This window comes from Malaclemys terrapin, chromosome 2 (genome assembly GCF_027887155.1).
Source record: "Malaclemys terrapin pileata isolate rMalTer1 chromosome 2, rMalTer1.hap1, whole genome shotgun sequence".
Lineage (NCBI taxonomy): Eukaryota > Metazoa > Chordata > Testudines > Emydidae > Malaclemys > Malaclemys terrapin.
The window spans coordinates 265,851,491-265,863,671 of NC_071506.1; positions in this window are offsets into that span (position 1 = coordinate 265,851,491).

Here is a 12,181-nt window from a genome sequence, read left to right on the forward strand (position 1 = left end):
TATCCAGTTTTACTTATTTCATCCGAAGAAGTGGGCTGTAGTCCACGAAAGCTTATGCTCTAATAAATTTGTTAGTCTCTAAGGTGCCACAAGTACTCCGGTTCTTCTTTTTGCAGTTTTACTTAGAAAATTGAAGGAGAGAGGTTACATGATTTACCCAAAGCCACACAGTTTGTTAGTGCAGAACTGGGATTAGCACTCAGGAGTTTGTATGTTCTAGACCCTGCATTATCAGTCTCCTCAATTCATGCTGACTCTCAAAACTATTTGCTGAAGGAGAGAAGTTGTCAAAATTCAAACACATTTTATGTTTCAGTTAGTCTTCACTTTCTGGAAAGATGCTGTGAGTGGAGACGCACACTGCTGAGAAGAGGTTTTAAAAAAAGGATTAAGCAAGATAAAGATGTATTTTTAACCACATACCAAAAATATTCTCTTGGCTTTTTTGCAAACCTTCCAGAATCTGTTCTCATCTTGAAGAATGTATTAATGCCGCTCCTACTTTAGAGGTATAATTTCCTCTCTGTGAATGAAATGCCATCCACTGCTCACAGGGCACGTAGTAGGTGCATGCAATACTTAAGCATCCCTTAAATCCTGTTTTGAAGGCATCCACCTCTTCCCCTCTTTGTTTTATTAACACAATGTTGAGTGTCCCTGGCTCATTCTGTGCTACAGACCATACTGTGTCTGATGACATGTCATCTATGGGAGGTTGTGAAGAGAGGCAACAACACATCAACAAATGTGTCTACAAATGTCTAGCTACATTACTGCCTGGAAGTACAACTCCAAAAGCAGTATCTCTGAGAATGACATCACAGCAATAACATAACAATATTTCTCACCAGGTTAGCATGGGACAGTTAGGATAGGTTTAAATACCAATAGTTAGGAACATTGGTGCTGCCATATTGCAATAGACCCAAAGTCCATTTAGTCCAGTATCCTGTCAGATGATGGTCAGTACTAGCTGCTTCAGAGGAAGGTGTAAGAACCTCACAGTAGGCAAATATAGGATAACATGCCTGCACATTGTTTTATCTTGATCTCTAATGGTTAGAGCAAGGGTAGGCAATCTATGGCACGCGTGCTGATTTTCAGTGGCACTCACACTGCCCAGGTCCCGGCCATCGGGGCTCTGCATTTTAATTTAATTTTAAATGAAGCTTCTTAAACATTTTAAAAACCTTATTTACTTTACATACAACAATAGTTTAGTTATATATTATAGATTTGTAGAAAGAGACCTTCTAAAAATGTTAAAATGTATTACTGACACAAGAAACCTTAAATCAGAGTGAATAAATGAAGACTCGGCACACCACTTCTGAAAGGTTGCCGACCCCCGGGTTAGAGAATGGCGTAAGTCCTGAATCATGAGATTTAATATTCCTTACAACATTTTTATCATTAATTATGATAACCCAGGATGATATTGTTATCCATATAAATGTCCAGTCCCTTTTATTAATCTTGCTAAGTTCTTTGCTTGAACAACTTACAGTGGAAATGAGTTCTGTGGTCTAATTATGTGTTGTGTGAAAAAGTATTTCCTATTATCACTTTTGAATTTCCCAGTTAATTTCACTGAATGTCACCAAGTTCTTATATTATGAAATTGGGAAAATGGAAGCCGACATTCATTGTTGTACATACTTGTGCCCTCTCTGCTGCCTCCTTTCTAAGACAGACAATCCCGAACTTTCATAATATAAGATTTTGCCCAAACCTTTGATCATTTCTGTCACCCTTCTCTGAATCCCCTCTAGTTCTGCAATATCTCTTTTAAGATAAGGTGACCAGTACTGCACAAAGTATTCCAGATGAACACACACCATTGATTTATGTAATGGTATTATAGTATTTTCCATATTATTCTCTCATTCCTTATGCATACTGCCATCTTGTTTGCTTTTTTGACTGCAGCTGAACATTGAAAAGAGGTTTTCATTGAGCAGCCTACAATGCTGCCTGGTTCCTTTCCTGAACTGACAGTTAATTTAGGAACCTGTAAGGTGTAGGGGTAGTTTAAACTTTTCTTTCCAGTGTGCATTACTTTTTGTTTTTATCAACATTCGATTTCATTTGTCATCATGTTGTGTTAATGCTAACTTACATAAGTTTCTCTGAAGTTCTTCACAGACGTTTTTTGGTCTTGACTAACCTAAATAATTGTCATCTGCAAATTTCACTACTCATTTCCCTTTTCAGATTATTAATATTAAATAATATTAAATAACACTGGACCTGGTACAGAATGTTGAGGCCCCTCACTGTTAAACTTTTGCCAAGATGAACATTAACCATGTAATCCTACTCTTTGTTTTCTGATTCATGACACTCCTTTGCTTCTCTCACCATGACTATTAAACTTCTGTAGTAGTCTCTTATGAGGGATCTTGTCAAGGCATTTTGGAAGTCTAAGAAAAAAATGTCAAATGATTCTCCTTATCCACTACTTTATTGAGATTTTTGAGATGAGACACAATGTTCCTTTGCAGAAACTGTGCTGGTAAGGCCCTATCATATCATGATCGTCCAGGTGTTTTGTTACTGTTTCTACAATTTGCCAGGTACAGATATAAGACTTACTGATCTCCAATTACTTGGATCACCCCTAGGTCCTCTCTCAAGAATAGGTACATCATTGCTCTCCTCCAATCCTCTGGAAACAGTATTTAATGAGATTGCCAATTTTGATTAGGTGCTCTCCACTTTACACCTCAGCTCCTTCAGAATTCTGCACCTGGTAGCTTATTGCTTTTTAAATTATCCTTTTTGGTCCAGCACCTCTTCTTCTGACACCTCGATCTCTGATAGTAGCTCCTCTTTATTACCAGAAAAGAGCAGGTCTGGGTGAGATATCTGCCCAACTGTGGTGAAGACATGCAAAAAAATCACTTAGTTTCAGCCCTAACCCCTCTATACTCCCCTATGGATGTGCTGTGATGATGCCAGTCAACGTCAGACATGCAGATGTAGAAATAAATGGGTGACTAGCAATCTTTGGTGATCTGTAGGTGACAGAGATATCTGACTATTCACACTATCCCATCCAGCTGGCCTAATCTCTGCAGAGAATGCAGTTGTATGAATTGGTGCCATGTATATTATCTCTCCATTATATTGCTCATGTGATGTCAAGTTTTGCTGTGGTGTTGCTCAGGAAGAGAGAAAGTAGGGGGTGCGCCAGAGTTCAGCTAGAGAATTGCTTGTGGCTGTCACAGATTAAAAGGGTTCTTTTACCAAAGTCTCAATGCTTAGCTAGCATTTACTCTGCAGAAAATTGTCTTCTAGAGAAGAAGGGAATAATAGATAAATGGTTTCCAAAGGATTTTACCACTGAGGTGCAGATAATAGAGCAGTAGAGTTGGACTGTATTTTCAAATGCTATTGTGAACACTGCTTATTAAAAAGAACAGGAGTACTTGTGGCACCTTAGAGACTAACAAATTTATTAGAGCATAAACTTTCGTGGACTACAGCCCACTTCTTCGGATTAGAGCTTATGCTCTAATAAATTTGTTAGTCTCTAAGGTGCCACAAGTACTCCTGTTCTTTTTGCGGATACAGACTAACACGGCTGCTACTCTGAAAAGTGCTTATTGAGTTGGTTGAAATACTGTTCCTAAATTTAAGATATATAATTTAGTGCTTCATTTAAAAGCTTGAGACATTATAAAATGCAGCACTCTGTCACATTCAATTACATCAATCAATCACGTATAACAAAGCTGTCAGCTGTAGTCTATGCTGGGTCTAAGACCTAAACTAAATGCCTAGCAACAACTAGCATTCTATTTTACAGTGATCATAAGTGATAACCTTACAGTTTATTGTGCCAGTTCTTTTTTCTACTACTGGTTAACTATCTTTTATTGAGCCAAGCTGGGAAGACTGAGGTAATATCACAAGTTGAAGAAATTATTTTCTCCTACGTCAGTGTTTCTTGATTAACTTTTAAAATTAGTCTTTTGTAGATTAAGCAATGGCTATAATAAAAACACTCAGATAAATGGGAGATATGCAACATTTTCTAACAATAAAAATGGATGAGAGAGCAATTGTTGAGGTTTTCTGTAAAGTTTAATAGTTTTGTAGTAGTATGATTTTAAATGTAATTTTTCTTATGCAATAATGTTATGTAGAAGTTTGCAGCATTATGGTAAACTTTAAACAAGTACTTAAAGTTTTATATGGTGTTTTAAATATGTTCATGTAACTCTTGGTAACTAGAATCCACAAACAAGGCCAGCACATTAGAAAATAGCTCTCTAGTTTCACTTAGGACTGTTCTTAAATGAAGATGTCAGTGATACGCTTTAATATTGTAGATAGCTAAATAATTCTTTTCTAAAAATATTACATACAAACATTTTTTGTAATATTTTTCATCTTCTCCATTCTCTGCTCTCTCTGTCAATGGAAGCTATTATCTCAATAATAAAGCAGAGATAATTGTTTTAAAAAGACATGTCTTTGGAAATAAAGTAAGTGAGCTCATACTTAGGTCCAGTGATGGGCTTATTGGTAAAAGGAAATACTGTCTAAAAGGCATGTATAGTATCTTATATTTTTTTCCAATATTGAACAAATTATCTACAGTAATTCTGGTAGCCTGAGAAAAAATTGTACAGATCCACAGGGAAAGAGAGAACTCCATCCACTGTTTAGAGTTGGGATGGGCAAACTTTTTGGCCTGGGTATGGAAATTGTATGGTGGGCCATGAATGTCCAGTGGGGGAGGGGGACTCTCTAAGGGATGTTACCAATGTGGGAGGAGGGGGGGATTCAGGGGTGTGGTGGTGGGGGTTCTACAGGGGGCAGTACTGGGGACTCCTGGGGCCCTCCCCGCAGTGACACCAAGGTGGCCATATTAGGCACCGCCATGGGCAGAGGCACCCTAACTGGGATGGGTGTGTCCCCTGGGCGGTTTCAAGGCTCTCAAGGGTGGGGCCGTAGGAGACCGGGAGGGAATTGGGCACACTGCTGTGTTTGGCGGGGGGTGGAGGGTGCTGCGTAGGGGTGCGGTTCTGATCCCAGAAACAGCATGGTGAAGTCGCACCTGTGCAGTGTGGCTCTGTGCATGCTGGAAGATGGAATTGTGAGTCGGGGGTAGGGGAGTGCCGGCCTGGCGGACCAGGGCAAACCCCCAGCCCCGCTCCCTGGCGGGAGCTAGAGGACCAGATAAAAACATCTGATGGGCCGGAAGTGGTCCACGGGCCGTAGTTTGCCCACCCCTGGTTTAGATGATGTGGGGATAGCTTAATGGTAAGAAATCTATTAGATCCCAGAAGAGTGCTCACTCAGCGGCTCAGTTTTGCTTGGTAATATACTATATATGAATATATGGTAAAAAAGTTTTTAGACAATATACTAATCAAGGCCAGCGGTCTTTGGGAGCTCTGCAGAGCAGGGGACAGTCTTCATATTACTGACCACCATAACTATCAGACTAGGCTTGTGCAGTGGCATATATCAACCAACAGGAGCAACTTGGAATTCATGGTGATGCCTATGTTCTTGAGTCCCCTTACAGTCATTTGTCTCAAGAAGTAAACGTGAGAAGGATTGCTTTATTTGGTACCCCATGACCCACGGGGGGAGAGAAGTTTTCACTGGTAATTATTCCTCTTCATCTCCTGATTGCAGAGTGGCCTGGTTCACCTTCAAGGACACTCAGGCCCTCACACTTTGCCTGCACTTCCTTGACTCTGACCATTTCCTGGGATTGGGAAGGAGTTTTGATATCTGTTTTCCATCTTCATCATTCCTCTGTTACCCAAGATTCTTTGTAGGGTCACATCAAATACTGTGGATGTTCTTTAGACACCTTATTTCTTTGACCTCCTAGTCCTATCAGTGGCGCAGAGATGGCCCATTCCCCTTTGAACAGATAGGCTCTGCCTAGGGACCAATGCTTTACATGGGCTGGAAGCAAGGCTTGCGTACATATAGCTTAAGAAAAGTGTTCTCCCCAGTTATGCGCTAGGGTTCTGGCTACTAGAGACAAATTTTCAATATTTGAAACCTGCAACAGATGATGATCACAGATTTCCTTATTAATTAGTCATTGCTTCCGCCCATTTTCCACCTAAACTACTTGAACACAAACTTTGCTCTTTACAATCAATGAGAGAGAGATGAAGTTCTATTTGGACAGGACTCAAACTTTGAGAAAGACTATGTGAGAACCAAAGCGTATAATTTGGTGAAAGAGCCACTTGGCTATCAAATAATTCAGCTAATTTGCCTAAATTCTTGAGGTTTCTGAACTAAGTTGCTATTTTGAAAGAAAAAATTGGCTCCATATACTTTTGATGGGTTTTTTTAAAAGTTAATCTTTAAAATCCAACAAATATTGCTGAGACTAACATACGTAACCTTTCACTAAATTAAGAATTACACAGTACATTTATCAGATCAAGTTCACCATTTGAATCAAGTCAATAAATCAATAACAATGACCCTGAACAGAATCACCAGTTGCTCGAGTCATAAAATTAATACAGCCAATAATCAAATCACGAGGTTAATGCAGCACATAGAAAATTCTTACAAATATTAACCTGGGAATTTAAGGAGGCAATTGTCCATTTAGTTTCTAAACACCAATTATGGGATCTTGCTCATGGGAAGTTAATGAACTGAATTGGTTGAACGTTTTAGATTCAAAAGCAAATTTACATGTCAGACCTCAAAGTAAATTTAAACTTCTGAAGTTCTCGTATGCCCAGTGGCTATCCTGTTTCCTCCTCCCAATCTGATTATATAACTTGATACAATACTGGCATCAACTCTCACTTCCTCTTAGTGTACAGTGTGATTTTGCTGATACTTTTCACTAAATCAGGGAGATGCACAGGTGATTTTAAAAGCAGAATTTACGTAAAAATTATATTTAGGGAATTATTACTGTTGCCTTCACACAGTGAACTTCTATGGATGCTTATTTGTGTTTGCTAGCATCCACACCTCAAAAGAATAAGAGAAAAATTATAACGGAAGACATTTCCACTCTTTCAATATAAAAAGAGAGAAAGATACTTTAGGTTTAAAAAGGAGTTCAAATTTTTCAGCTTGCATGGTAGTTGGATTCGTATCATTAGTGTTAAAACTGCAGTTTAAGGGTTGATGTGATGACATCAGTACTTCACACTGCTGAGTACTTAAGATGCTCAGGCTCATGTAGCCCATACTTGTCTTTTTCTTCTCTTTCCGTAGGACCAGCCTCGAAAAATAGGGGTGTCAGCCTGCCTTGGTGTTATATTCCAAGAAGAACACCCCGTGTTTTGCATTCACCTTGGTCTTAAGATTGCCAGTCTAGCCTGATCCACCTTTTGGAACCTCCCTGGAGGTCTTCTGAGCAAATCAGAGGCATCACACATCTCAGACCCTATAATGTGGGCTAATCCTCATCAAGGTAGACAAGGTGACTCTTGATCAATTTGGAAAGTCCTCTTAAACTGGGAGTTCTCTTACAATACTTGTGGTTGCAACAATAGATAATGTAGGCTCCAAACATAAAAAAGAGTTTGATACATAGTAGGCAACCCTGAAGACATTACCGCACCCCTCCCCTCAGCCCCCACCTCAGGCTAATGGCTAGAGTATGTCAGATGGCACCAGGCCTTCAGTAGAAGACCTTAACATGCTCCTGAAGATAATCAATGGCCCAGTGAACAACTACTATCATTTGCCCACTCATATCTTCATGCATCTTCTTAACATTTCTTAAAATAAGGGCTTGTCTACACTTACCGAAGGATCTACACTGCGGCGATCGATGCATCGGCTGTCGATTTAGTGGGTCTAGTGAAGACCCGCTAAATCAACTGCCAATCGCTCTCCCGTCGACTCCTGTACTCCACCTGATTGAGAAGAGTAAGGGGAGTCAATGGGAGAGCGTCTCCCGTCAATGTCACGTAGCGTGGATCCCGCGGTAAGTAGATCTAAGCTAGGTCAATTTGCAACTGCAGCAATTTGGCCTGGGCTATGAGAACCCTGACAATTATTCCTAGCTATGTGGTGTTCTGCTTTTAATCAATGGTGGCTAAATACACCCAAAATGGCTGTGGTTTAGTTTAGTTCTGGGGTTACAGATAGAGAGATGGTTTCAGCTGCTAGAGTGTGGGCTACCTAAGCAGCTGACCTGGCTTAGGTGCCTAATTCCAGGCAAAGGTTCAACCTGAGGATCCCAAGCAGAGGATGATCGCTATCTGGCCCATCATTCAGGTGTACCAGGTCAAACTGCATTAGCACCTAAGCCCTTCATCTCTGCCCATCCTTCTTCTCAGCATTTCACTTCTGGCTAGTTTAGGCAGCTCTCCACTCGGGGGCCAGCTTCTAAAAATACCTTCCTGAGGCACCTGGCTCTCCCAATGTATCATATGGGGAGCCTGGGCACCTAGCTTGGGGGCTGAAAATTCCTCTGGGTATCAGGGCTTCTAGGGGTTACACTTTGCAATGCTAAGTGGAGCAACACGTAAATACTTTTAAGTGTCTGTGCCTATGTCTTATTGATAGCAACTTTTAAGCTAGAAGGGAGTTGTTTTAGATCTTCAAAAAAAGAAGAACAGGAGTACTTGTAGCACCTTAGAGACTAACAAATTTATTAGAGCATAAGCTTTCGTGGACTACAGCCCACTTCTTCGGATGCATATAGAATGGAACATATATTGAGGAGATATATATACAGAGAGTATAAACAGGTGGGAGTTGTCTTACCAACTCTGAGAGGCCAATTAAGTAAGAGAAAAAAAACTTTTGAAGTGATAATCAAGATAGCCCAGTACAGACAGTTTGATAAGAAGTGTGAGCATACTTACAAGGGGAGATAGATTCAATGTTTGTAATGGCTCAGCCATTCCCAGTCCTTATTCAAACCGGAGTTGATTGTGTCTAGTTTGCATATCAATTCCAGCTCAGCAGTCTCTTGTTGGAGTCTGTTTTTGAAGTTTTTCTGTTGTAATATAGCCACCCGCAGGTCTGTCACTGAATGACCAGACAGGTTAAAGTGTTCTCCCACTGGTTTTTGAGTATTTTGATTCCTGATGTCAGATTTGTGTCCATTAATTCTTTTGCGTAGAGACTGTCCGGTTTGGCCAATGTACATGGCAGAGGGGCATTGCTGGCACATGATGGCATATATCACATTGGTAGATGTGCAGGTGAACGAGCCCCTGATGGTATGGCTGATGTGATTAGGTCCTATGATGATGTCACTTGAATAGATATGTGGACAGAGTTGGCATCGGGGTTTGTTACAAGGATAGGTTCCTGGGTTAGTGGTTTTGTTCAGTGATGTGTGGTTGCTGGTGAGTATTTGCTTTAGGTTGGGGGGTTGTCTGTAAGCGAGGACAGGTCTGTCTCCCAAGATCTGTGAGAGTAAAGGATCATCTTTCAGGATAGGTTGTAGATCTCTGATGATGCGCTGGAGAGGTTTTAGTTGGGGGCTGAAGGTGACAGCTAGTGGTGTTCTGTTATTTTCTTTGTTGGGCCTGTCTTGTAGGAGGTGACTTCTGGGTACTCGTCTGGCTCTGTCAATCTGTTTTTTCACTTCAGCAGGTGGGTATTGTAGTTTTAAGAATGCTTGATAGAGATCTTGTAGGTGCTTGTCTCTATCCGAGGGATTGGAGCAAATGCGGTTATATCTTAGAGCTTGGCTGTAGACAATGGATCGTGTGGTGTGTCCTGGATGGAAGCTGGAGGCATGTAGGTAAGTGTAGCGGTCAGTAGGTTTCCGGTATAGGGTGGTATTTATGTGACCATCGCTTATTAGCACAGTAGTGTCCAGGAAATGGACCGCTTGTGTGGATTGATCTAGGCTGAGGTTGATGGTGGGATGGAAATTATTGAAATCATGGTGAAATTCCTCAAGGGCTTCTTTTCCATGGGTCCAGATGATGAAGATGTCATCAATGTACCGCAAGTAGAGTAGGGACGTTAGGGGACGAGAGCTAAGGAAGCGTTGTTCTAAGTCAGCCATAAAAATGTTGGCATATTGTGGGGCCATGCGGGTACCCATAGCAGTGCCGCTGACTTGAAGGTATATATTGTCCCCAAATGTGAAATAGTTGTGGGTGAGGACAAAATCACAAAGTTCAGCCACCAGGTTAGCTGTGACATTATCAGGGATACTGTTCCTGATAGCTTGTAGTCCATCTTTGTGTGGAATATTGGTGTAGAGGGCTTCTACGTCCATAGTGGCCAGGATGGTGTTTTCTGGAAGATCACCGATGGATTGTAGTTTCCTCAGGAAGTCAGTGGTGTCTCAAAGACAGCTGGGAGTGCTGGTAGCGTAGGGTCTGAGGAGAGAGTCCACATAACCAGACAAGCCTGATGTTAGGGTGCCAATGCCTGAGATGATGGGGCGTCCAGGATTTCCAGGTTTATGGATCTTGGGTAGCAAATAGAATACCCCTGGTCGGGGTTCTAGGCATGTGTCTGTACAGATTTGTTCCTGTGCTTTGTCAGGGAGTTTTTTTAGCAGATGGTGTAGTTTCTTTAGGTAATCCTCAGTGGGATCAGAGGATAATGGCCTGTAGAATGTGTTTGAATAAGGACTGGGAATGGCTGAGCCATTACAAACATTGAATCTATCTCCCCTTGTAAGTATGCTCACACTTCTTATCAAACTGTCTGTACTGGGCTATCTTGATTATCACTTCAAAAGTTTTTTTTCTCTTAATTAATTGGCCTCTCAGAGTTGGTAAGACAACTCCCACCTGTTTATGCTCTCTGTATATGTGTATATATATCTCCTCAATATATGTTCCATTCTATATGCATCCGAAGAAGTGGACTGTAGTCCACGAAAGCTTATGCTCTAATAAATTTGTTAGTCTCTAAGGTGCCACAAGTACTCCTGTTCTTCTTTTTGCGGATACAGACTAACACGGCTGCTACTCTGAAACCTGTTTTAGATCTTGTTAAAATAAATTCCATGTAAGATAAAATTAGCTTATACCAAGCCAGTTCTCTTTTAGGCTATTTCCCTCACAACAGAGACCTTTTACTTCTATGGTCCAAAGATAGTTGTTTTGATCTCTAAGACCACCTTAAGCAACTGGCTACAATCCAGTATGAATATGACTTAACACCAGTATTGGTAACAGGACACTGCACCAGAAGATTTCCTACTGCAGGACAGAGGCCATACCCTCACAGTCTGCAGGGTCACCAGATGGTCTTAACCTCACACATTCATCAACTATTATCTAGTACACGTCAAGGCCTCCACAGAGATAGATTTCTAGTGCAAGGCACTCCAAGACACCTCTTGAATATGCTTGCCTCCTTGCTGGGGATACTACTTGCTACTTTTATTGACTTCTGATTCTTCCAGTAGAATGGGAGAAGAGGGATATAATCAGCAAGAGAAATGTACTCACTGGTAAAGAAGTTGTCAAAATGCTTCCACTATCCTGTCCTACAGCTCTCTTTTCCCTCCTGCCACCTCATTATCTCCACCCCCTTTTATGTCTTTCATTCTCTCTTTCCTACTTGGGCTTTTCATTTCCCCCTTCCCTCAGCTGCTTCTGGTGGCATCAGCTGGACAAGAAAGAAGAAGAGAGGCAAGGGCCCTGGCATGGGGTGGGAGATAAAGAAGGTCAAGGGATTTCCATTCCTTTGAATGCTTCTACTAATCTAGCATGGGCGGGGGGTGGGAGGGGGAGACCCTCCAGATCTCTCCCTTCATCATTCTTTCCCGTCTGACTTCTGTCCGTCTCCCCACACTCACACACTGCACACAATGAGAAGGATAGATTGTGTGGCACTGGGGGAGGAAGAGGGAGAAGGGAAGTGGGAAAGTGAAAGGGACAGTAAAGGAGAGTGAGAGTGATGGAGAGGAAGTAATAATGAATGTTGAGAATGGAATGAGGAAGGAAAAGGGAGGAGTGAATGACAGGTTAGACTGAATGAGGGAGGAGAGGAAGGAACGGGAGTTGGATAGACTGCGTTCACAGGTTTTAAATAAACTTAAGCTTAAGTCACCATTTGTTCTACTCACAGAAAAAAATTAAAGGGAACATTAGTTGTGGTGTAAACAAACAAAATTTGAATACTGTGAAATTTAGATCTCGTTTTTATTTTTTATTAAGAGTTTCAAACTCATTTATTTACTCTGAAAACTTTGAAAGACTGACCATTTGACCTGGCCGAGTATTTCACAAGT